Source organism: Coffea arabica, chromosome 11c (assembly GCF_036785885.1).
Source record: "Coffea arabica cultivar ET-39 chromosome 11c, Coffea Arabica ET-39 HiFi, whole genome shotgun sequence".
Lineage (NCBI taxonomy): Eukaryota > Viridiplantae > Streptophyta > Magnoliopsida > Gentianales > Rubiaceae > Coffea > Coffea arabica.
Genome location: NC_092330.1, coordinates 19,762,342 through 19,790,224, shown reverse-complemented (window position 1 = coordinate 19,790,224; position 27,883 = coordinate 19,762,342). Strand labels below are relative to the sequence as shown.

General features: G+C 40.2%; 1 long non-coding RNA gene and 1 pseudogene across 1 annotated transcript; one reads left to right on the top strand and one right to left on the bottom strand.

The window, feature by feature from the left end:
* Positions 1 to 38: 38 nt before the first annotated feature.
* Positions 39 to 9,464, bottom strand: LOC140017008 (uncharacterized). The gene is made up of 3 exons (XR_011823289.1): positions 9,004 to 9,464; positions 5,599 to 5,660; positions 39 to 322 (listed from the first exon to the last, which is right to left on the bottom strand). It is a non-coding gene; the product is annotated as an uncharacterized lncRNA (long non-coding RNA).
* Positions 9,465 to 25,956: 16,492 nt separating this feature from the next.
* On the top strand, positions 25,957 to 26,866 carry LOC113715944 (uncharacterized; annotated as a pseudogene).
* Positions 26,867 to 27,883: the final 1,017 nt, after the last annotated feature.

Sequence of the window (27,883 nt, the reverse complement as noted above, 5' to 3'; positions counted from 1 at the left end):
ATATAGTGCGCACGATAGAACCCAAAGAAAATGCACAATTGGAAACTACTAAGGTGAGAACATGCCCACCAAACCAAAAATCATAGTCTCAGCGGAATACATTTACTAGACAAGGTTAAACACTTATACATATATGTACATTGGAGTCTTGAACAATTGAATATACGGTGCAATCCGAGATATTCGTACTACACAAAATATCATTAGGGCTTCGTTTTCAAAAGAGCAAGTACAATTAGGGTTTCCAACCATTGAGGAGCAATACAAAATATCTAACTAGCTCAACTCATGCTTCAAAGTCACAATTCCAAGAAGTGGTTCCCTGCAAGGAAAACAAAGGTAACAGGAAGGGGTGAGCATTCGCTCAATGAGGTACCAAACATATAGGGGTAAAATCATGGCCTTTCACGTTTAACCCATCAGATACATATACCAGATATAAAAGAAACCAGATTAGACACAATGATTCAAAGGAAAGGATACAGGTGGCTCTCAGGAGCCAGATTTCCATCTGCAGTACTTGATCCGAACCCGTTGACTCTCCGTCAACGTAAATAGAACCAACATATCCGTAGACCCCACTTTACACCAATTTTCCGTCCACCAAACATACCCCTACCAGGCCCGAACATCGAACAGAACAGAAGTGGTAATACTCGAGTATACCGGAATCAAGGGTCTCAATACCCAAAGATCCCAAAACAGACTACCGTGGTATGTTATCTAATCGACCAGACCCTTGCCGGCCCGACTCGAATAACTAGCCACAGGTGTTGAGCTCAGAGGTCACAGAAAGGTCGTTGGATACAAGTTTCCAAACGACGTGCGAACAGATACAGATACAGATATAGATACAGATAACAGATACAGATACAGATTCAGATTCGCACCAAAATTGGCATATGAACAGACAAGAGAACGAGTGTGATAAAGTACACTCTCGTCTCAAACAAAATAAACAGATAGTGCAGTCATTTAAATCATAGATTGCAGGGCAGAAATCAAGTTAAACAGCAATTGAGGGGAGTGGTACACTCACCGGTTTAACTATAGATATTTCAAAAGTTTTCACTTCAGATTGACTTTAATCACCAAGAAACCCTAAAATCATCAAAGTAAACTAATTGAAGGTTTCACATCCAAAATCGAGTAAACGAAATGCACAAGTAAGGCTCGACTAGATGTCATATGCTGCCCCAGGTTAAGTACTAATACAAAGCAAAAAGATAACAGTTGGTCCTAGGGTTATAAACAACCCCCAAAACCCTTTATTTGCACTAAGATCAACTCAATTGAAGGACTCACCTAGCCCTAAAATTTTGGCAGCATGCCCTTTGTATTTACCTATTTTCCCAGCCACTTATGGCTTCATTATTTCCTCAAGCAATCCCAAAGTCTTACACAACATCAATTCATTATAACAGCCATTCAATAGGCTCATAGTCATTCAAGTACAAGATTTAGCTAGGAAAATAATCGGAATGAAAGGTAGGTCCTAAAACCTAAAAACAGTTTTGACGTCATTTAGCGGTTTTGGCACCACTGGCACTACGGTTATCGGATGGAGGTGCAAGACACACCGTTTCGAAGCTAAGAGATAGGGATACAATGTTTAAGAAGGCCACTCAGTCCAGTTTCTAGTGCAACCAGGTCAAAAATTTAATATACTAAACCAGAACTGCAAAAACAGGTTAACAAACCGCATTCTGGTTAACGAAACGTAATTCAGGCTACCTAAGTTCAAATGAAGTGAAACTAAAGCCATTCGAAATCTAAGACACCAGGGTACATTTCATCAAAAGACCTCAACAACCAAATCAGTCATATTCCCAATCAAATTAGCCAATTACAGAAGCAATTCTCAAGTTGGTGTAGAAACAGGGAAGCAAGGGTATTTCAGTCTTTTCACTAGCTACGCTACTCCGATTGGCCTGAAATTTTACAGGCATATCTAAAATATCATTCCCTACAACTTTTATTTTTTAATTCAAGGCTAATTCGGCCTCTAACTATGATGAATAGTGCCAGGCAGAATTAGGGAAAATGAAACCCTAACTTTCCAATTTTCCTTCCAAAACAGAAATTTTCTACAATTAACCACCATTCACCCACTAAGGCTTCATTCTAGATCATTTCCAATCATCATACATGGCCACACCACATGAATCATATTAAAACAGAAAAATTATAAATAAATAGAAAATGTCATCAATCTCACTAAAATCATAAAATAACCCACAATTTCACCTCTTAAACTACCACAAGTTGTTAATTAGACATCATTAGATAGAGGAGAGAGGTTTCTTAGCTACTCACCTTAACAACTCAAGAGGAAGAGCAACTTGACACCTTAAGCTTTCAAACCACTTCACAACCAAGCTTAACTTCACTAACTTAAGAGGTTTTATGAAGTAATTTAAAGATTAATCAGTTGAATTGAAAGATTGGACAAGATTGTAGCTAAGAAATTGGAGAGCTTTTCTTTCCTTTTTGCTTGATAAGGGCCGGCCAAGAACCTTGCAAATTTGAGAAAATTTTGGTCAATTTTTGGTTTAAATGGTAAAGTTATGAATAGTAAGTCAAAAGTAAGATTTAAACTCTAAGTGACACATGTCACTTTCATTAATTGCATGCCTAACCTTTTGTCTCTCTCACACCAATCCACTTGGTAACCTCTAAATATCTCATAACACCCGATAAATTAAACCCAGTATCCAAAACTTAACCGAACTAGCCGAATTTTTTCGAACTTTTCGCACGGCGGGTCCCACATCCGATATATACTCTTAATTTTTCAAAAACTATGCGATACTAGAAAAATGATTTAAAAATCATATTTACTCATAAAAATTATTTTTAAGATTTTTCAAATAAGAAAATGTGGAAAAACGTGCAATTAAAAGAAAATAAAACCAAGCAATTAAGAAAATTACGGGTTCTCACACTCTTTCCCTCTTAAAGAAATTTCGTCCTCGAAATTTTCTCTGAGCGGAATCGAGCAAAACTCAAGTAACCAGTAGCCTGTACCTTCTACGTCCTCAGAAGAAACGAGACTCTTCCTTCCAGTCCCTTCTCTAGTTGACGGTCCAGGGTCGGTCTGGGTTGGCTGCTGGATTCCTTTCTTTTCGTGCAATAAACCCGAGCAATTAGCAATCTGATGCTCGGCGCTACCACAGCGCATACACCTCCTCCCCTTTTTCCAACAATCCACTTCAATATGATTGGATTTCCTACAATAACCACAAATTGTCAAACCACCCGCTCCACGACCCTTCTTAGCAAATGGCCTACCTCACTTACCCTGTTCTGACCTTTGACTCTCACGAGATGCGCTCCTTTTCTTTGCATGGAAGGTCTTCACTTGTGGCCTTGCAATTTCTGTCCTTTGAGTTTTTTCTGTAACCCCCATAGAAGTAGTGCTTCGTGCCATTGTTAAGGCCTCTTCGGAAATCCCATCGTATTTCCTTTTTAGCTCTAAATTCTTGTGCAAGAGCTCAATTTTCTCTGAGTACTCGTGCTTCCATCGCCCTTCCCAGTATGCGGCTAGGTTCTTTTGAACTTCTATTTCGTCTCGGAGAACCGACATTTCCTTATACATCTCAACCCAATGTGTCATCTCACAAAATTGCTGGAACTCAGATGGTAGCCTGTCGAGCAAAACAATGGGTCATAATAAATTCTTGCACACACGTGGCACTCTCGGTCCATGTTTTGCTCAGCTATTCTTTCCCCCCTTTTCTTCTCTTGACCCCTGGCCTCGTTTTGTTCCACAGTTAGGACCATATCCGCAACCACGTCTTCCTTCAGATATATATAGTTTTCCCTTCCCTCTCTCTTTTCTTTCCAAAAGGGTACTTTAATGAATGAATGCAGTAAATAAAATAACAAAATCCAATATACCAATTACACAAATAACATATTGCACCTAACACACCATATCAAAAGACGGATAAGCAAGTACACAATTACATATCAAGTTGGACAGATAACCATGTACACAAACACATATACTAACGTCAGGTGGTAGGAATATACGGGTGAACCAAAAGGAAAAGGTGAAGTCGTCCCAGTATCAGCCCGTCTGGTCTCTCACGTCACTTACTATCCAAACTAGATGTCCATTGACCTCTTGTGCTCATTCTAGTCAGACAAAGCCTGTTCATGGTTCCAAAATGAAATCTCCAAATACTTAACACCGCCTCAACTTTAGAGTACTCGGGCGCGAGAATCCGAAATAAAATAATTCATATCTCGAGTTGGCCAGTTCCAAGAGTAAACTATCTACAATCAAAATTTCTACCCGACATACCTATCTATGATCCTCAAATATCATAAGAAAATTTAAGGCCTAGAACCTTCGCAATTCATAGCTTTTGCTCGGACTAGTATTTAATCCTCCATACCTATTCACCACTCAGTCCAGGCTCACTCCGCGCAGAGACCACGCGAAGCAGGCTCTGATACCACCTGTGACGGCCCCACCATCCCCTAAGGCGTACTAAAGGGGTTAGCGGACCGCCTGCCCAGCTTTCGCCGGGACTACGAAGTCGATTTACACAAACCCGATATAGTGCGCGCGATAGGACCAAAAGAAAATGCACAATTGGAAACAACTAAGGTGAGAACATGCCCACCAAACCAAAAATCATAGTCTCAGCGGAATACATTTACTAGACAAGGTCAAACACTTATACATATATGTACATTGGAGTCTTGAACAATTGAATATACAGTGCAATCCGAGGTATTCGCACTACACAAAATATCATTAGGGCTTAGTTTTCAAAAGAGCAAGTACAATTAGGGTTTCCAACTATTAAGGAGCAATACAAAATATCTAACTAGCTCAACTCATGCTTCAAAGCCATAGTTCCAAGAAGTGGTTCCCTGCAAGGAAAACAAAGGTAACAGGAAGGGGTGAGCTTTCGCTCAATGAGGTTCCAAACATATAGGGGTAAAATCATGGTCTTTCACGTTTAACCCATCAGATACATATACCAGATATAAAAGAAACTAGATTAGACACAATGATTCAAAGGAAAGGATACAGGTGGCTCTCAAGAGCCAGATTTCCATCTGCAGTACTTGATCCGAACCCGTTGACTCTCCGTCAACATAAATAGAACCAACATATCCGTAGACCCCACTTTACACCAATTTTCCGTCCACCAAACATACCCCTACCGGGCCCGAACATCGAACAGAACAGAAGTGGTAATACTAGAGTATACCGGAATCAAGGGTCTCAATACCCAAAGATCCCAAAACAGACTACCGTAGTTTGTTATCTAATCGACCAGGCCCTTGCCGGCCCGACTCGAATAACTAGCCATAGGTGTTGAGCTCAGAGGTCACAGAAAGGTCGTTGGATACAAGTTTCCAAACGACGTCCGAACAGATACAGATACAGATACAGATAACAGATACAGACACAGATTCAGATTCGCACCAAAATTGGCATATGAACAGACAAGAGAACGAGTGTGATAAAGTACACCCTCGTCTCAAACAAAATAAACAGATAGTGCAGTCATTTAAATCATAGATTGCAGGGCAGAAATCAAGTTAAACAGCAATTGAGGGGAGTGGTACACTCACCGGTTTAACTACAGATACTTCAAAAGTTTTCACTTCAGATTGGCTTTGATCTCCAAGAAACCCTAAAATCATTAAAGTAAACTAATTGAAGGTTTCACATCCAAAATCGAGTAAACGAAATGCACAAATAAGGCTCGACTAGATGTCATATGCTGCCCCAAGTTAAGTACTAATACAGAGCAAAAAGATAACAGTTGGTCCTAGGGTTATAAACAACCCCCAAAACCCTTTATTTGTACTAAGATCAACTCAATTGAAAGACTCACATAGCCCTAAAATTTTGGCAGCATGCCCTTTGTATTTACCTATTTTCCCAGCCACTTATGGCTTCATTATTTCCTCAAGCAATCCCAAAGTCTTACACAACATCAATTCATTATAACAGCCGTTCAATAGGCTCATAATCATTCAAGTACAAGATTTAGCTAGGAAAATAATCGGAATGAAAGGTAGGTCCTAAAACCTAAAAACAGTTTTGACGTCGTTTAGCGGTTTTGCCACCACTGGCACTACGGTTATCGGATGGAGGTACAAGACACACCGTTTCAAAGCTAAGAGATAGGGCTACAATGTTGAAGAAGGCCACTCAGTCCAGTTTCTAGTGCAACTAGGTCAAAAATTTAATATACTAAACCAGAACCTCAAAAACAGGTTAACAAACCGCATTCTGGTTAACGAAACGTAATTCAGGCTACCTAAGTCCAAATCAAGTGAAATCAAAGCCATTCGAAAGCTAAGACACCAGGCTAAATTTCATCAGAAGACCTCAACAACCAAATCAGTCATATTCCCAATCAAATTAGCCAATTACAGAAGCAATTCTCAAGTTCGGGTAGAAACAGGGCAGCAAGGGTATTTCGATCTTTTCAAAAGTTACGCTACTCCGATTGGCCTGAAATTTTACAGGCATCTCTAAAATATCATTCCATACAACTTTGATGTTTTAACCTAAGGCTAATTCGGCCTCTAACTATGATGAACAGTGCCAGGCAGGATTAGGGAAAATGAAACCCTAACTTTCCAATGTTCCTTCTAAAACAGAAATTTTCTGCAATTAACTACCATTCACCCACTAAGGCTTCATTCTAGATCATTTCCAATCATCATACATGGCCACACCACATGAATCATATTAAAACAGAAAAATCATAAATAAATAGAAAATGTCATCAATCTCACTAAAATCATAAAATAACCCACAATTTCACCTCTTAAACTACCACAAGTTGTTAATTAGACATCATTAGATAGAGGAGAGAGGTTTCTTAGCTACTCACCTTAACAACTCAAGAGGAGGAGCAACTTGACACCTTAAGCTTTCAAACCACTTCACAACCAAGCTTAACTTCACTAACTTAAGAGGTTTTATGGAGTAATTTGAAGATTAACCAGTTGAATTGAAAGATTGGGCAAGATTGGAGCTAAGAAATTGGAGAGCTTTTCTTTCCTTTTTGCTTGATAAGGGCCGGCCAAGAAGCTTGCAAATTTGAGGAAATTTTGGTCAATTTTTGGTTTAAATGGTAAAGTTATGAATAGTAAGTCAAAAGTATGATTTAACCTCTAAGTGACACATGTCACTTTCATTAATTGCATGCCTAACCTTTTCTCTCTCTCACACCAATCCACTTGGTAACCTCTAAATATCTCATAACACCCGATAAATTAAATCCAGTATCCAAAACTTAACCGAACTGGCTGAATTTTTCTGAACTTTTCGCACTAGCAGGTCCCACGTCCGATATATACTCTTAATTTTTGAAAAACTATGCGATACTAGAAAAATGATTTAAAAACCATATTTACTCATAAAAATTATTTTTAAGATTTTCCAAATAAGAAAATGTGAAAAAACGTGCAATTAAAAGAAAATAAAACCTAGCAATTAAGAAAATTACGGGTTCTCACATACCTCCCTTTTGAATTGGTAACTAAATAGAGTCAAATTGCCCTATTTATACTCAAAATGAACAAAAAAAATCATGGCACCAATTTAATTGAAAATAATAATAATGATAAAATACTAAATTCACATTAATATGTCAAACGTAAAGAAATTTAAGAACATCTAAAAATTACAAGTTAAATATATTCAAAAGTAACATAATTAGTTATTAAAGAAAAGAAACAATCATAATAAAAAGGGTCAAAATTCACTAGGGACTAAATTACAAAAAATCGAAAAACTTTTGGGTTCAAAAATATAATTTTTCCAAAGTTTAGGGGACAAAATTAAATGAAAGATAAAGTTTTGAGATCAAAGTGCAATTAATTTAAGAACCTAAGTGAAAGAAATTTAAAATGTTCTAGGCCACAGTAAAACTACTCCAAAGATCATGGGCTAAAGTGCAAATTTTGTTTCTGAATTGGGCAAGAAAAGGCCATCGGGCCTTTCTGGCATGAAATTCCTAAGCCTCGCCGAAATCCAAAAGAAATAAACGGTCCAGCCCATCCTTTTATCACTCAAGCCCGACCAAAAAAATGCATGGGCTCTGACTACTAGCCCAACCGAAACCCAAAAGAAATAAACCAAAACTCATTTCCAAAACCCAACCAAAAATAACTCTTGGCCCAATCGAAAATAAAACATTAGCCCAACACTTTTTCTTTTCTCTTCTTTTTCTTTTCTTTCTTCTTTCCCCCTCCGTTTCTTCTTCTTCTTGCCTGGCCAGATGACGCTTCTGGTGGCCATGGCAGCTGTGGCGGCTGCCGGTGGCGCCGGCGAAATTTTTCCGGTCACAAAAAAGTTATCAAAATACATACTCCAACTCGATTTTTTGCGTAGATTCCGTTTTTAAAGCTAGTTTTTACAAAAAAGAAAAAACAAATGACCCGAAAGTGGCCAAAATGCCCAAAAAACAGCCCAATTTTTTATTTTTTTTAAAACACTATAATCACCACTAAAAACCATAAAATTTATGCCAAAACACTCCTTATAACTTCTACATCACAACTATAATCTTATTTTGACAAGTAAACAACAACAAAATGATGCATTAAGTCAAAACAGCCCCAAAAAATGAAGGAAATTATTCTAATGGTTTTAAGGCTCAAAAATCCAAAATTTTGGATAACCAAACATTTCCAGCCCCTGTGCTAGCTAATGGTTCTCTATTTTAACAAGGCTATGCACAAAAAATTCACTAATTTAGTTCTTTTTTCCTTTTTGGCATTTTCACAAACACTTGACATGCATACACTAACCTTATATCCTTTCTCTCTAATCTAATTATGCCATTTCCCAACAACATAATGATAACAAAACCAGCAAAAGAAAGGAACAAACTAACGTCTCTACATGCTTATAGTACGGGACATAAAGAATTTGAGTAACCAAGGAAAATTTCAGCACCAACTTTGAATTTAAGGCAAGGAACAGCAAGGGAGAAGCAAAAATGAGAGCCTAACATTGTCTTGCAGTGGAGAAATTACACAGAGGTAGCGGCAATGGCAATTTTTGATGATGATAACCTCCCCTACTTGTTTTCTTAGCTCTTCCTTTCTGGTTTCTTTTCTTTTCTCCTTGTATCCGAGAGAGAGGAATAGGGGGTTGTTGTTGGTGTTGAGAGTGTATGTGAAATTGGGAGAGGGAGAGCCGAGAGTGATTTGGAATTTTTTTCTTAGTTGTCTAATGGTGTCTTTTTGTCTCCTGAGAGGAAGAGGCCGAGAGATGTATTCTAGGTGCCAGAATGGAGTTTGTGTGTGTTCAGATCAAAAGAAAAAGGCTCCGAGAGAGAATTTAGAGAAGCTTTTGGGAGCCCCCTTTTGCAATTTTTTCTTCTTCTTCTTCTTCTTCTTCCTTTCCTCTTTCTTCTTTCTGTTGCTTCCTTCTCTTCTCTTGTTTCTCTCGTTGGATGCCTTCAATCAAAAGTGGCAGAATGACTTTGGTGGCATCATGATGACCAAGCCATCATGATGTCTCCATTTTCTTTTTTTTATTTAATTTTTTATTTTTTATTTTTACAAAAATCATTTTTTTGTTTCTTTTTCTATTTTATTTTTCTTTTTCTAAAACAAACCTGCAAAAATGAGAAAATTACACATTAAAATGTAAGAAAATAAATACCTCATTAAATATAAAAAATCCAAGAAAACATTAAAAATTGACAAAATTTTGGTGTCTACAATAAGAATGACAAAATAACTAACAAATGGGTTGTTGGTCTAGAGGTGATTGCATTTTACTTCTACATATAAGGTCTCATCTTCAAACCTTCATTTAAGCATCTTCACAAAATTTTTCCCACAACAACATATAGGCCGAGTTCCTTACGAATCGGTTGGTTTATTGGGTTGATCTGTTGATCCGCTAATCCGTTAACAAATCAACGGTCTAATTGTTTGAACGGTGTGAGGACCCAGATTTTATTTTCTTACTTTTATATTATTTTAATGGCTTAACTAATTATTTATTCATCCGTTTACTCCGAATAATTTATTTCATTCATTTTAAAACCCATTTGTATGCAAAAATATCTCTTTTATATTTTTATAACGTTCCGTTCGCGAATTTTATTTTTCTACGGCTCGTTTAGCGAGAAATAGCAAATACACGTTTTTCGAAACAATATTCGATCCGAGAGTGCAATGATCTTGAAGATTGAGGACTCAGGTTTTCATTCTTAATTTAGTCATTTTATAAGTTATCTGCCCTAGAGTTAGTTAATTATATTTTAGTGGTGTGAATTACCCTTAAGTTTTGCTTTATCACACGTGAATCGGAAGTTCGCGTAAATCGAGTCGGAACGGTTAAGTGGAGATTTAAGAAATTTATTCTAGACTACTAAAAGTGAATAATTATAGTGTTAAAGGAATTTCATTGGAGGTTTAGTGCACAAGTATAACAAACAAGAGAGAAAACGGTGGTATGATACCCGTGCGCGACACTATTAAGAGTTGACTTTTTACCCAACACTTATGGCTACTATTCCATTCTTTCTCCCCAAGTTTTAGCATACAAACCTCTCTCATCTCTCTCCATTTTTTGGCCAGCAGCCCCAAGGAAGAAGAAGGAAAGAAAACTCCATCCAATCTTACGCTATTTCACCTCTAAATCTTCACACAACTCACATACCACTTGGAAAGCAACTTTAGCTTGGAGAAAGGCTTCATCTTGCGAGTTTTCTTGGAAGAATTTCGGTCCAAAATTTCTGGTTTTTTCCAAAGTTAAGAGGTAATCTTCATCAACTTTGAACCTTTCCATTTTCTTCAAAGATTGGAGCTTTATTTGCAAGGGTTTGAACCCTAAGCATGGATTAGGCTTGCGGACTTGAGGTGTTTAATTTCTTGCTTTAAATGTTAGGCTAGCGGTCTTGTGGTGACCTCTAGGTAGCTGGCTTGAGGTGTAATTGCTTGAATATGATTGTTATGTGTGTAGATGAAAAGATTATGGTGAGAAATGAAGGAAAGGCCAAAAGAAAATTGTGCAGGAATGCTGGCCGAATTTGTCTTGTTATTATCTTGCTTATATTTTGAAATTTTGATGCTCAAATGACTGTGAAACTGATGTATATATTTGTATATGGTGTATAGAAAGTTTTACCAAAAATCATTTGAATTGGTTAAGTAAAATTTGAGATTTCGAAAATTGAAGAAACCTGGAAAACGTGTTCAGGCAATCTAAACAGTATCATTTTGATCAAATATAACTCTTTGTACAAAAGTCAAAATTGAGTGCCATTTATGGCATTTGAAACTAGACATTTGTAGCTTTCCAACGGTATAAAATTCACTTTTTAGTTCGAAATGAGTGAGCAGTAGTGATTCGGCAAAATTGCTGTCCTGTTCTGATAGTCTATCCAAGAGAAAGGTAGAAGATGCATTTTATGGTTTTATTTTCTCTCACTTATGAATTGATTTTGAAAACGATTTGTTCTGATAAAATGTAGCCTTATGATTCTAGTTTCCAACTCCACCAACCATTCTCAATTCCAAGTTGTATTGAGTAAAATATGGTTCAATTTCCAAACTGCGGCAAAGCTGGAAAACCCTTCCTTTTGCTGGCCGACTGGTTTAGTTGTTTGTGAGATGTTTTATTTCGAAATTTTGATATCAACCCACTATCAATTGCTTATGAAATGTTTCTTGGACCTTGGTTTCACAAATGAACCAAAATGAGACTGATTTCATGGTGCAAAGTGTTTGAAAAAGGAAAAGAAAACAAGAAGACAGATTTGCTTTAAGAATTTCCTAAGTTTTGGTAGTTTTGTTAACTATCTTCTTGTATGATTTTTTACGTAAAATTTGATAGAGGAGTATTCCTCATATGGAAGTTGAATTGTACCAAATTTGGTGTTATTCTAAGACCATTTTGATACCCAAATGATGTCCCAAAGTTTACTTTCAAATCTGGAAAATTCACTGTTTAGTAGTGGAAATTTACCGATTTTGAACTGCTATATCTTGATACTCAAGACTCCAAATTTAGTTCCGTTTGTCATGTTTGAAACCATCTTTGGAAATTTTGTTGTGTTACAAATTTTAGAGGTTAGTTTATTTTCTGTGAATTTTACCGAATTTTCAAAGTTTGTCAAAAAAATGACCGAAACTGTCTTGTATGCTCAAGTCAGCCACTTTGAGCTGAATTTTGAATGTTTTTCGTTTAGAATCTTAAAAAAGTGTCTTCTAGGAAATTTTAGTGTTCTGAACCAAGATTCCAACGGTATAAAGTTTTCCAATTTTTAACCTACTGAGTGCAAATTCTGATTTTTCTAAATTTGACGCGCAAAATTGAAATTTTCCGACTTGTTGGGAAATGAGTTTTTGGAAACTCTTCCCTATCCTTTGATATTGATTGCCGTTTTAAACTTGATTTCATGAAAGAAATCAGTTTTCCTTGTGTTTTTAAACACCACTTTTGAGTTTCAATTTACGAGTAATTAAGGCTCTCTTTCATGACATTTTCTTAGTATTGTACAAGTGTACAATCTTCCATGTTAACAAGGGGTTTGTAAGCGATAGTGTGTGATAGCCAATTACTATTTGCTCAGGCGCTCAAGGGGACCTTCAAGAGGAGCTCGAAGTGGATGCCTAAACGCTTGTTGAGCATTTACTCCCTTACTTTGATTGGTGAGTATCAAGTGCATGTTAAATGCTTATGTGATTGAAATGCGAATTGTACAAGTGTTATACATGATACGTAAACTTGCCGAGACGAGTGTATATTTTATCGCGCTCATTCTCCTTTAAGTGATGCTACAATTGAATTGTGCTATGTGAATTGATATTCGAATTATGTGAAGTGAATTGTTATGTGAATTAAATGAAGTGTTGCTATTGCAAACTATATTTGCGTTGTAATGTCGTGTGAAATGAACCTCCTCGACTTATGTGTATACTCATGGAGACGCCCTCGTCCTCTCTTTCTTTTAATTATGTGACACTTGTTATATGAATACACATAATTGGTAATTGTTCATAAACATGTTTAACTTGTAAGCCCTGAGCGGATGCATGTACCACACCAATCTAGATGGAAGGTGCCTCTCATACCGTCTTAGTGCTATAATCGGTTCCCTGAGCAATAGCATGTACCACACCAATTTGGGTGGGAGGTACCTCTCATGTCGACTCAAAACTCTAAACAAATAATCGGTTCTCTGAGCGACAGCATGTGCCACACCGATTCGGGTAGGAGGTACCTCTCATGTCGACTGAGTATCATAAATAATTGTAATCGGTTCCCTGAGTGATAGTATGTATCATACAAATTTGGGTGAGAGGTACCTCTTATGTCGATTCAAAACTATAATCAAAGTATAAGTCGATTGGAGCGATGTCTTATCGACCACTGAGCGATAGTATGTACCACACCGATTCGGATGGGAGGTACCTCTCATGTTGACTCAGAACCATAAACATATAATCGATTCCCTGAGCGATGACATGTACCACACCGATTCGGGTGGGAGGTACCTCTCATGTCGACTCGAAACCATAATCAAAGTATAAGTCGATTGTAGCGATGTCTCATCGATCACTTATTTCTCTGAGCGGTAGCATGTACCATACCAATTCGGATGAGAGGTACCTTTCATGTCGACTCAGAACCATAAATAGAGTAAGTGAAGTTCTACAGAATTAAATACCTACCCGGCTGACGGAATGTCACCACGTGAAGGTATTGGATCTAACTTGGGCAAAGCAATTGGAAATTAGCTCCTGAGAGCTCCTGTATCCTACTCAAGTGTGTTTAATTGTTAATCGGGAATTACTTGAATGTTATAGTTTTATTTCTCATACAAGTGTTTGTTACTTGAACTATGTGTTTGCATGTTTTCTTGGCCTCACTGAGCATTAGCTCATCCCATTAGCTTTGTTTTCTTTAACAGGAGCTCGGAATGGAAAAAATTTTGGAGAAGCCGGTTTGACTACTTTTGTTTAGTGTTTTGGGTTGTATTTGATTAGCCGACTTCAAGTGATTGAAAATTTTGGGGAAAGTGATGTACTTTTGAGAACTTGTGTTGTAAGATTTGAACATTTATTTAAGGAAGCGACTTTTCTTCGTTTCGACTTTTATTATTCGGTTGTTATCCTTAAGTTTGAATTAAATTGTATCGAGTCCTGGCGAGAGTTGGGCAGGCGGTCCGCCGAACCCTTTGGTTCGCCTTAGAGGGAGGTGGAGTCGTCACAAACGGTCCAATTAAAGACCCAATCTTGCTCAGTCACTAGTTCACTGAGTTGATCGGTTGAACCATCCGATCGGGCCGAGTTTAAAACACAGGTTAAAAGTACCAATCCAAATGCCGTAAGTACTAGTTCAAGAGAGTTTTAATGTATCTGTGGGTCATTAATCATTTTGTACTGTTTAGAATTTTTTGTGTTTTTAGTTTTATATGACTTTGGGTTTTGGAATTAGCTTCTAGGGTTTTATACTCTCTATTTTGTACTCTTTTTTTCATAGTAAAATTTTGTTTCTCGTCCACCCATGGACATAAGTAAATTTGACTGAATCACGTACATCCTGTCTCTTTGTTTTGTTTATTTATTTTTGGTAAGGGAGTTAGGGCAAAGCATATTATCTTTGTATAGCCTAATACTATTAAAAATTAGAAAAATATGCAAAATCTACTACAAAAATATCACTAAATGCTAATAATTTAAAAACTATTAGAAAGGAATATAGCGATCAACAAGAAAAGCATACTATATGGCATGAAAGATATGACATCAATATAAATTGAATGTTCACAAACTAGGATTTTTCTCCCTCCATTAAGTGTGGAAACAAGGATGAAGAAGCATAGTAACATTCACCATCCTCCAGTCTTCAAGACTGCTTTTGGCCAGCAAGCCCGTCACCATCTTATCTGGCCCTGCTGTGCTGTGCTTAATCCACTTGTAATTATCCCCTATTTGCCTTGCACAAAATATAATAACAATACAAGTAATAAATAAAATAAAAATTCTTTCCAATTCATATAAATTCTTCCCAATTGAGCCACAACTTAATATCTCTACCACAACCACAAAATAATAAGAAAATATCATCACAAGAGGGCTGGTGGGACTGGCTCCAACTTCCAAGGAGACCTTGATGTTGAAGCTCAAAATCAGTAACTATTGCTTTTTTTTTGATGAAAACTATTGCTTAAACCATCCATTAATCTGGTGAGGAGAATTCCAACAACTAAGAAAGTTGTGGCTACTAGCTGCCCACTGAGCTTTGCTGACATTTGAGTGCCGAGCCTCTGGATCTGCTATCCGAATCGGAAATGAGCCTCTCTAGTTCCAACTCTATTCAGTTGTGTAAATTGATAGAATTTCAATATAAACTAATGCAATGTTGTTATAAACATGAATCATAACTGCGTTGTTATAAAATTCACGATATCAAAAATATATTAGTTTACACCGAAATTGTATTAATTTGCACAACTGGACAGAACCGAACAGAAGCTCAAATGAAGAGGCCTTGGATCTGTCGGAATCATTTTGGCTAAGGGACGCTGTCTGAATTGTTGATTGTATAAGAAGGGAAAGTTCTTACTGCACTGGAACTGAAGAAGATGGATATCTTTCTGCCTAAAAAGGAGGTGAGTGGAATGTACAAGGCGAAATCCGAATCCTCCGAAGGATGGGGCTGACCTAACATGTCAGTAACGTTGCATGATTTTTTCTGTCTCAAGAAATAAGAAAAAACATCAAAGATCAACGTAGACTTCGAAGTAACTGCCGAAAGGCACTGACCCAATAGAGCTCACTAACACTAACTCCTTTCTCTTCCATGAAAACAACACGCCCTGAAAAGAAGCTTCAGCTGCAATTTCCCATAACCCAGTCGAAACACATTGATGCAACCAAATCTCTTATCTCCTTGCACCCATAAAGGAAAAATCCCAACCGTTCTCCTTTTCTTCTTCTTCAGCCCCAGTATCATTGCATTAGAAAGTACCAGCAGCAATGATCCACAAAGCCTTAAGGCTTAGAGCCATCAAAAAATTATCTTTAAATCATTTACGGTTTTTTAAAATCATTTATAGTTGAATTTAACATGGATGAATTCCTTTAATTACGAAATATTGACCCATACATGATCGATAAAATAGGAACACTGTTTGTACTGCTAAAATTCTTCCTAAGAGAAGTTCGAATAAATTACAATTCCAATACAACTTGGGGGTTTAGGGAGGAATGAACTTATTCATTTTTAATTAATCAAACACAAAAACATACCTTACTGCGCCAATAATTGGCTTGAGTTTAGCTAAAGAGGAAGAGAAAGGGAGATGAATGAAGAAACTACTAAAGAGAGAGAAATGATATGCGGTTAAATGTGCAATATTAGAAACAATGGAGAGTTAAAGTTTTCATCTTAGTAGCGCCAAATCATTCGGCTCTAAGGATCCGAATAACTTTTTTTTTTGTTGAAATAATAAGAAACTTGTATTGATCACAAAGGCACCTCATTTCTATACAACAAGTGCATTTTAGTACAGTGGATTAATCCATTTCTCATCATATAAAATACCTAAAGTATAGTCACTAATTCTATTACTAACATGATTATCATCCTTAGTTGCAAGACAAAAGTAGCACGTGTGAAATAGAGTTTTTAAACTAAGTATATATCCTCAACTTGAGTGTATATATCATGTGTAAGGATCCAAATAACTCGTTCGGAGGTTATATCATTTTTCTAAAGAGCCAGAAGTATTGGTTTTAGTTTGAGAATTATACTTGAGTTGAGCTAGATAACATGAAAATTCTGGGTCAGTCATTCTACGAGTGGAGCAAATATCAAGTCTACCCAAGTTTTTGCTATTTCTACTCTCTCTAAACATCGACAATTTCAAAAGTTCAACTATAAACTTGGATTGTTTTCGTTATAGTTGGTTTTGAATCTGAGTTGGAAAAATCGTACTACTATTACCTCAACCATTTAAACGTTCATAACAATTGATTAAAATGGCACACCAAAAAAGCAATTGGGATTCTCAATGTCATTGCCCGGCAATGTTTTGAAAATCGGACCGGACCAGCCGATTCGATCGGTTGAACCGTGAACCGACCATGACACCGGTCCGATTCTATGGCATTGTTGACTTTGGCAAAAAACCGATCAAAAACCCGGTTAAACAGTGAACCGGCGGTTTTCCGGTTTTCAACTTTCCCTTTTTTTTTTTTTAGTTTTGCAAAATGCAACTATCAAGATTCGAACTCAAGACCTTTGTAATAGAAAACCAATGTATTAACCGTTGCACCATCACATTTATTAGTTTTTTTTTATAACTTATTTATATAAAACAAACATTCATATTTTTTTCATTTTTCTTACAAAATCTCATTCTCTCATGGCTCTTTCTTTTTAATTTTCAACTCTCTCTCTCTCTCTATTCTCTTTTCTTTTATCACTCCCTTTTTAATCAAACCTCTTTATTTTTAATTTATTGATGTTTTCTTCCATCTTTTAATTTTGTTTTTGTCCATTAAATTGAAAAAAGTTAAAAAAGAATTATTTTTCTTTAACCCAAATTATTTAATGCCACAACCACTCACTTTTATCTAATTTTTTGTTTCTTATCAAGTTTACATTTCTATTTTCGATTCTCTTGACTTCCTTCGAATTCAAAATTTCCTTTTTTAAATTGCAATCTCTAAATCCCAAAACGTAAATTAAAATTTAAGTTCACAATGTCTAAATTCTCATAGAAGTAAATTTTGTATAATTTCAAAATATTGTGATATTTTTGGGTTGGATTTAGATATAATTGAAATTGAAATGAAATTTATTTGTTTTAACTTATAATTTAAAAAAATTATTTTTAAAAATCTAAGTTATTAAAAAATAGTAAACTTTTCATCATATAAAGTATTAAATTAGTCCATTACATATCTTATTTTGTGCACATATATATATTTATATAAATTATTTGTTAAAAAATTTTTTGAACCGAGGTTAAACCAGTCCGACTGGTTGAATCTCGACCCTTTCACTTTATCGGTTCAATTAACGGTCCGATTTTTAAAACATTGTTGCTCGGTATCAACACTAGTGTCAATTCCACTTATTACGTGAGAGTAAAGAAAACTTGAGTTAAAATAAATTAATTTGAATTATTAAAGAGCACGTGATAACTTAAATAAACAAAATATTTGACATAAATATAAAAGTGATACTGAATTGCCACTGAAAAATGACACCAAGGATCCCATGTACCAAAAAAGAGAACTTAGTTAGCAGATCACAACTTGCGGACGAGCACAAAAATGATGGAATGCAAGGAACACATAATAATGTGAGTTGCGCAAATCAACCAGCTGAATACTATATATAAACAACCACCCAGCTTTAGCTCTGTGGCCACTAAAAAGAAATTAACTCTCTCTTTTGACTTTTCACTGTAGATCGGGGATTCAAATTTTATCTGCAGTGAAAAAAATTCAAAAGAAATGTCAAAACACCCCTTTGGTCTAATCGAATCTGTATACCTGCTAGCTCATCATACAATCTCTTTAGACTCCTCCTTCCTGTAGAATAGGATAAATTAGGTTATAAGAATATTATCTTTGTGGCAAAGAAAAAAGAATACTATATATAAACACATTTAGATTTTTGATATATAAAGTATATAATTAATTACCTGGAACCGCATCCAATGAATGGAAAATTTTTCTTCTAGCAATCAAATTAATCTAATGAAGAGAATAGTACTTTCATGTGCAATTTATGTATGTTTTTTCTGTATAGATTATGTGAATTGACTAGTATTACTTTATGTACTAACCTTTTACATTAAAATAAGAGAAAAAAAAAGTTCTTACTAAAGCATTTTATAAAGTCACATGAATTGGGAAAAAATACTACTGGTATTTCCAAAATGGAATTAAACAAATTAAATCCAATACTGAATTTTATCCTGCCAACATGTTGGACGGACAATTTGGTCTGATTGAGATTGGTCTTGTAATTTCGACCGTTTTGAAAGAAGTAATTTTTCCTCCAATGATCTCAATTGTTACCTGTTTCTTCTGGATGAGGCCATGGCTATGTTCAACCTCCAAGCCCACACACCTGCTACTCTAAAGAATTTGTGCTTTGGTGGGCATCATATCTTAGTTTTGCGAGATTGATTTGTGAGTTTGGATAGGAGATTATTTAAAATAATTATACATTCACTCCGTCCCATTTATTTGGTTACAGTTGAGGAATCTAACTTTTTAAAAATAGTGATTTGATTGTGATATTTGTGCGTCTCTTTTCAATTTACCCCCACAAATTCAAATTTTAAATTTGAATGGTGACATTCATATGATTAAAAAGAAGGGTTATATTGGAAAGAGAGTCTAAAAGATACTTTGACTTTTCTAACATGATAATTGTTTTCGGACATTCTAAAATAGAAAGTATAACACTTTCAATGAGATAGAGGGAGTAATACTTTTTGAACTGTTATATATGTGAGATAAAATTGTGATTAAAATTTGTGTTTGTAATGCAAAGTAAAAAGTTATTTAAAATAACGACGTATAGTTTATCAAAAGCTTTGCACTGACCTTGATGTTATTCATCTATGAGAGCAGATCTTTGTCCAATATCTTCTATGAGAATTCTATGGAACGTAAGCGGTGGCCAAAAACGCAAATTGGTGAATGGTGCCTGAAGAAGCGCTGAGCTTCCCTTGACCGAACTGACCTGATGAGTTCGGGATGCTGATAAGAGGAGCGTGTCCCAAGCCTGCAAAACAAACAAGAGGGTGATCTAACAGGGGAGCCCCGAGGTCGTCCCCGAGAGCACTCCGACGGTCAAATTAGTTTTCCGGTGAGTGGAGTTCACGGGAAGTAAAGCAGTCTGGAGTACTTGGCGAATAGCGAACGTACCTTGTGTAGTTGGTGTGCGTTACCGTTTATACCTGCTCAAGAGTCCGACCTCCGCACGTTTCGGGATTTGCCCGGTATGACCTCAATCCCGCGCTGAGGGGGATTCTCCCCGCCCTCAGCGGGATTGTTCCCTGGACCCTTCCGGAGCCCTAGTGGCAGCGTGTCCCAGGACGGTTGTCCGGGGCCTGGGGTCCAGGCCCAGCTCTCCCTTTCCGGGCTGCCACGTGTCTAGGTCCAGGACGGGGCCTCCGCACTAGCCCCCTAGATTAGGTTGAGCTTCCAGGCAGACCTAATCTACACCTCTGCCACGTGGAAGACCAGCACCGCGCATCACTCTGCCAGGGTCACCTCTGGCACAGTGCTGTCACTGAAAAGCAGCGCCCTTGTCCTTTTAGTTGTCGCGTCCCTTCGGTTTCCGTACCGTTCTTAAATGCGTTCACATGGGGATGGTTCAATTTCAAACAACCGTTTTCCCCCCATTTCTCCCCCTATAAATAAGGGTCATCAGATTTCACCCGACTCTATTTGCCATTTGCTCCTTCCTTCGTGCGTTTTCAATTCCCAGTAACAAGGCTTCCGGCTTCCAGTGCCCAGATTCCGGCGATTCTCCCATCTTTCCAGTCATCAGTAAGTCCTTTTTCTTCTTCTTCCGCATTATCTTGCCTCCTTCTGCTTTTTATGTCGGATCAGTCCGGCGTGACCTCCCCCACATCTCGTAGAACCCTTAGGATCCTCATTTCCTCCTCGTCTTCATCCTCATCATCACCTTCATCTTCATCTTCTCCCCCCTCTTTCTTCTTCCTCTGCTTCCAATTCTCACTTCCCCATTCCTGACTTGCTCGAGCCCATTGATATTATGAGTTCCCCATCTGCCCATTCTCCTTCTGCCCGAATGCTGGAGGAGGTGGCCGAAATCGATACCCTCATCGAGCGGCAGGCCACATCCGTACCCTCCCCTAATTTCCCGCATGACTCCCCTGGCGGAGTCTAGGGAGGGGCAGGCGAGGATAGGAATTCCTCCGAGGGGACCCCTGCCTCTGAGCAGGGGGATGATCCTGTATTCACCTACGATCACTCCGACCAGCAGGAGGTCACCCTCTCGTCCGGAGCATTGGCCGACCTGGCCGAATCTTATTCCATTCCTCCGGCCTTCGAGCCGAGGGCCGCCGGGCCCGACGACCGAGCTTGCCGACCTCCCCCTGACTTCGTAGCCATCTATAAGGAGCAACTGGTCGCAGGGCTCCGTCTCCCAATTCCTCCAGCCCTGGTTGAGATCCTGAGCTACTGGGGGTTCCGGATCACCCAGGTCCACCCCAAATCGATCAGAATTATTATTGGATTCCTGATCTATTGTCAGATCTGCGCCATCCCCTATTCTCTCTCCCTCTTCCGAGCCTCTTACACCCTCAAACTCTCCCTTCCTGGGTGGTACTATTTCTCCCGCCGAACCGCTAACAAAGGTCGGGGGGAAGGGCACCCAGGATCTTCTCTTCGGGGTCCCGTCTTCCATAAAGAACTGGAAGGGGGACTTTTTCTTTGTAAAATCCACGAACTTTCCCCCGAACGTGTGGAAAGACGGGGAGGTCGACTCCGACCCTTACCCGGAGGATCTGGACCCCGAAACCCTCGGCCAACTGGTGAGCTCCAAGGTGAAGCTCTATGCCGCCAAGTTCTCCACCGAGCAGGTCTCTGCGGCCGGGCTGATGGGGACGTTGTCCGGGTCCCCTGGAGAGGTGGTGGCCTCCCCTGCCGACCTCGAAACCTGTAACGCCGACTCTGTCCCTGCAGCTCGTTGTATTTACATATATGTATTATATCTTTTCATACTGACCTGTTTTAGCTGATCTGGCGGTATTTGCTGCAGCGAGAAGGCTTTCAAAATTGCTAGGCGCGCCCTCCGAGCCGGTTGCCCCGACTCCACAGCCGGAGGCCGCCAAGAAGGCCTCTGAGGCAGTTCCGAATCCCGGGGGCAGCTCGAGCCCCCAGAAGGAAGCATCCCACTCCTCCCCCTCCAAGCAGGCCGCCAGTAAGAAGAAAGCGGCTGGGCAGAAGAGGGGCCGAGGGGACGAAGCCTCCCAGCCCGAGAAGAGGCTTGCGCTCACCTCAGCCCAGCCCCCTCCCCTGCTGACGTCGGGGGGAGCCCCTCATGTGGGCTCGGTCCATTTGGGGGTCGGCTCATCGGAGAAGCACGCGCGGGAGATGCCGCCCCCTAGCCTGTGGCACTTCCGCCACATCGCCCCCTTGAAGCCGGGCCAGGCCCCTTCCATACACGACCCCCGCCGCTTCTGTCCCTCCTGAGGGCTGTCCATCAACGACCGAGTCCAGTTCCCCGAGGTGGCTCGAGAGTTGGTAACGGGCTCGGTCCTTCCACGCGACAGGAGGTGGATGGAACTTGCCAGTCCCTCCGAGCTCCAGGATATGTACTTCACCGCCCAAGCTCAGGTAAATTCCTTACCCCTTGGTCCAGTTGTGCCTCCGCTTTTTCGCTGAGTCACGCCGTGTGCTGACCTCTTTTCCCTTTTCCTCAGGCCAACGCCGCTGGTGCTGCCCTGGTAACCCGCTTCTCCAATCTGTCTCCCGACTTGGAGAAATTGCAAAAGAAGAACCGAGATACGGAGCAGAGGCTTACCCAGGCCCTTAAGGAGGCGGACTCTCTCAAGGCCAAATTGGGCAAGGCTGAGAAGGAGCTGGAGACAGCCCAGATCCAGCTTGCCTCCACCAGGTCGGAGCTCGACCAGGAGAAGGCGGGCGTGGCAAAGCTGAGGGAGGACCACGCCATCGAGCTCTCCGGCACCGTCAGCCGGGAACGGAAGAAGGCTGTTCGGGAGTTCATTTCCTCCCAGCAGTTTGCCGAGGACGTCGCCCTCCTCAACCAGCCCATCCTCCAGGTCGGCTTCACGCGGGCCCTGGACCAGGTGAAGGGCCTCAACTTGTCTAGCTTCAACTTGGCGGATTTTAAAAACTACAACCCCGCCGCTGAGGAGAAGCTGGACTGGCTTTTCGATGGGTATTGCAAGGGGCATGCCCTGAAGGACCTGGTGGGCAGAGATGATGTGGGAGCCAATCTGGCGGAGGTTCCCTTGTAGGAGGACGAGGCTCCCGGCAGGGCTCCGGGAAGGAACCGGTGGCTTAGGGGTGCCGAGGGAAATGAGCTGTACATAGCCAGACTTTCATATCTGGGATAGAGAGAAAGCATATCTTTCCCCAGTGTGAAAGGCGCGGATATCTAGCATCACTAGCTCCCCCAGTGCGTAAGACCTGTTGCCGTGTTTTCCTCATGTCAGCAGTCATCTGCTAGATGTTTGTCCGCCTAAGGGTAGCGACCACTCCAAAAACCCTTTCCATCTTCCTTCTATAGCTCGGCAGGCTTTGTAATAGATAGGATTTGTAATAGATAGAATTTGAATGCATATATAAAACTCGAAGAAAATTATCTGACAAGTCTGGCCTGCGCCAAACTCTAGCCATCAAAGCCCTGTGCCGACCTCCCGAGTCGAGCACCAAATAAATCCACCAAGGCAGCATGCCGGCCTCTCGGGCCAAGCATCTGTTATACTTGTAAGCAAACCACTAAATTATCAAAGACCATCAGGCTAAGGTATCAACAAACTTCATTAAACGGCTCCCCGTCGTGCCGACCTCCTGGGTCGAGCATACCTAAAAGTTTCAAGCCGTGCCGACCTCTTGGGACGAGCATCCACTCTCAAATTTCAAGACTTTAAAGGCACCCCATCCATTACCATCTATCCCCAGCCCCCCCCCACTAGGACACTTAGCATTGTCTGAGTGTGCTAGTGCAGAATTTAAACTTAAAAATTTAAACGGCATTGACAGGAGGTGGATTTAAAATTTGAAAGTCGAACATCTATTTAATGATGAACTTGTATGTGGATTCCGAAGAACAGACAGTAAGATATCCCGGCCTAATCTACGCTACAAACAATCGGAGATTCGAGAAGTGCCAAGTGCGGGGGACCTCTGCTCCATCCAACTTCGCGAGCTTGCAGTAACCAGCTCGGCTCGCTTCCAGGACCTTGTATGGTCCCTCCCAATTCGGGTCGAGTTTGTTGGAGCTATGAGCTCTGCTGATCGAGTTCTTTTTTAAGACGGGGTCTCCCGGATGGTACTGTATGTTCCTCACTTTGGCGTTATGGTAGCGGGCGAGCTGGCTTTTGTACTTAACCATCCGTATCGCCGCTTCCTCACGCTTGGCCTCCAGCATGTCCAACTTACACCTCAGCTCCTCTTTGTTAGCTGATGCAACGAAGTTCTGTGTCCGAGGCGAGGGGAGACCGATCTCTGCGGGCACCACCGCCTCTACCCCGTAAGTCAGGGAGAACGGAGTCTCGTGGGTGGCCGTCCTCGGCATAGTGCGGTAAGTCCAGAGGACACTAGGGAGTTCCTCTAGCCAGTTAGACTGGGCTAGTTCTAACCTAGTTTTTAGTCCTTGCAGAATGGTTCGGTTAGCGTTTTCCACCTGACCGTTGGCCTGGGGGTGGCCGACCGATGTGAAGTGTTGGCTGATCCAGAGCTCGGCGCACCAGCTTTTGAAGGAGTTTTCGGCGAACTGGCGACCATTGTCGGATATCAAGACATACGGAATCCCGAAGCGGCAGACTATGTTTTTTCAGAAGAACCTCTGAACTGCCTTTCCCGAGATGGTAGCCAGGGGCTCCGCTTCCATCCACTTTGTGAAGTAGTCAATGGCCACCAAGAGGTGCTCGTATCTCCCCGGGACTCGAGGGAAAAAACCCAGAAGATCCATTTCCCACTGAGCAAAGGGCCAAGGGTTATGGATGGAAACCATTTCCCGAGCTGGCTGGTGGCACACCGGGGCGTGCACCTGGCAAGCTCGGCATTTCTGAACCAGTGTCGCGGCATCTTAGAACACTGAGGGCCAATAGTAGCCCAGGAGAAGGCACTTTTTGGCCAAAACCCGGGAGCCAACATGTGCCGCACATAAGCCTTCGTGAACTTCACGGAGGATATAGTCACCTTCCTCAGGAGTCACACATTTTAGCCAGGGTGACAAGTACGACCTCCTGTAGAGGACCCTCCTAGCGTAGGCGTACTTAGCAACTCGAAGTTGGAGTCGGCGAGCTTCCGTTTTGTCCCCTGGAAGGACACCCGAGCTAAGGAAGTTCACGAGAGGAGTCATTCAGGTGGCCGAGCTGTCTATAGCCAAGACCTGGATCTGGTCAACGCTCTTTTGGTTGACTACCTCTACCAAGACTTCGTTGTTCAGGTGGGCAAACGAGGAGGACGCCAGTTTCGACAGGGCGTCCGCGCGCTTGTTTTGGGATCTCGGTACCCGCTCGATTTCAAAAGTACTGTAGACACCAAATTTTTGATTTTTTAAATTAATTTCATCTTAGCTTTATTTGTTTCAATTTTTGGTTTTTCATTTCTTATTATTATTATTATTTTATTATTATTATTATTATTATTATTTTATTTTTATTTTTATTATTGTTATTTATTTTATTTTTGTTCTAGTGTATTTTTGGCTTCACATTAATTTCCAGGAAAAACAAAAGAAAAAGAGAAAAGGAAAAAGAAAGAAAAAGTGAAAATGACAAGTGTGACTGCATGCACTTGGACAAGTGTCTTTTCTATGTTTTAGACAACTCAGCACCTAAGGGGTGAGGTGTTAGGGACATTTGAGAAGTTAAGGAATTTTTGGGGGTCAAAGTAGAATTTTGTGAGGGCTAAAAACTAAAAAAAAGAGAAAGCAAAACCAAAAAACAGAAAAGGAGGAGGTCGGCCAAAAAAAAACAAGGCTTGGGCTGAGAGCAAAAAGGGGAGGAAAAACAGAGAAAAAAAAGAAGGCGGCGGATGGAAAAAACAGGGGAGGCTGATGGCAGAGAAAAATGAAAAAACAGAGGGGGCGTCGTCTGAGGCCAAGGAGAAGAAAACAAAGAAACAGGCAGCGGACGGAAAAAAAGAAAAGATCGAGAGAACTTGGTCTGAAAAACAAAGGAAAAGAAAAACAGGGGAAGGAAGGAAGGGGGGAGCTTTGGCAAGGAAAACAGAGCAAAGAAAACAAAGCAAAAGAAACAGGGTCGCTCCGGCAGTGCAAAGGGGCGATGGATAGAGAACAGGATTCGAAGCCAGGCAGCGGAAGTGCTGCCTCTGCCCAGAATGAGGCCATTGATCGGCGAGAACGGTTGCGACGACTTGCCCTCGAGACTATCGACCTTGCAAAGGATCCCTATTTTATGCGCAATCATCTGGGCAACTACGAGTGCAAGCTGTGTTTGATGCTACACAACGACGAGGGGAACTATTTGGCTCACACGCAAGGGAAACGCCACCAGACTAATTTGGCTAAAAGAGCCGCTCGCGAAGCCAAGGAGGCTCCTGCTCAACCCCCAGCCTCACAAGCGTGAAATTGCACTTAAAAATCCGTTAAAATTGGCAGGTCTGGATATCGAGTGACAAAGCAAATTGATCCAGAGACAAAACAAAGGTTCCTAGCACGGCGATTGATAAATCAACTCCCAAGTTCTTCTCACACTGAGATCAAGACTCTAAAATGTTTACGCTCCAGCTATACTTCAAGTCAAAGCCACTTGAAGCAAATAAACCTCCATTTGCTTCTGCAGCCAATGGGACAGCAGCTCCTACTGCTCCACCTAGGCCTGGGCCACCTCCACCTCAAGCTCCACCATCATCACCGACCAATTTTCATGCAGGAGCACGGTAAGCTATTGGTTTTTCCCTCTTTAAATTTCAGTTCCTGTCTAGTTTTGAAATGGATCTGCCTTGGTTTTAGTGGAGTTTTCCTGTTAATTGGCTTCAATTTCTGAATACCCACGATGCATACATTGATTGGGCTGAATTTCTTTGTTTTTTTTTATGACAATTTTGGGGCTGATTGTTAGACCATTTGAAAGGAGAATTTCGGGAATTTCTCATGCCCACTTGCTGTTTGTTAAAATGCCTAACTTAAAATTTTGTTTGATGGACGATTGATTCCTGTTTGCATACGTTCGGCCAGCCCATGCTTGTCAAGATAGTTGATTCGGATGGTTTGTTTGGCATCCGTTTATTTGGCATTTGTTTCTGTTTTGCTTGATGTTTTTTGATGTGAATTCAAGTTATGTCATGAGATTATATGAAAAGGGAGTTTTCGTGAGTAAATTTTGTTGTCTGTTGGGAATGCCGCATTTGAAACTAAGTCTCTGGTATTGCTGATTGAAAAGAACGGAAACGCTAATTGATGTTAAATCCGAAAAGAAGATTGCTTTCTTGTTGGAACCTAAAATGTTGACTATGTTTTAGTATTCACTCTCTGGGTTAGGACCTAATGTCTTTAAGAGTTGGAGTTTGAGAACTTCAGCAATGTATTCATGGCTATCTTCCTACCTATGCTGAAGTCGAAGACAGAGTGTTGTAGGAAGAACAAGAATTTCCTGTTTTGCATGTGATCTTGCTCTGTCGAGTGTTTAATTCATAGCATGCTGGCATCTTGTTTGTTTCAGGGTCTGAACTTTAGCATATTTTCTTGAATATTTTGGTTTGGCATTTCAAACAAAAGTTAAAGATTGTGTGTTTCACTTCGTGTCTTTCTTTTGCGGTCATTTCTTGTATCCCGGGCCGTCATTAGTCCATTTTTTCTACTTTAATCTTGTAATAAAAGTGTGGTATTTGAATGAGTAGATGATTGGGAGTGGTGTTTTGTGAGTGTTGATGTTTGTGAATGATGTATTTGGTGGGTGAATGCCGCATGTTGTAGTGAAAAGAAACCAGAAAGGAGAAAGCTACTGGAGCTTCATGATTCTATCCCAAGTTTCCTTTTGCATGTTAGATGTTAAGTTTCAATGGGTTTATTCTTTAGATTGAAGCTTTGATGTTTACTTGAGGAGTTTACTTGAAAGTTGAGTCTAAAGGCTGAAATCCGCAAAATAAACAAAGTTGCAGCAGATTTTCTTGTTGTAGAAAGCCTTTCCGTATGAAGTTTGCTTGG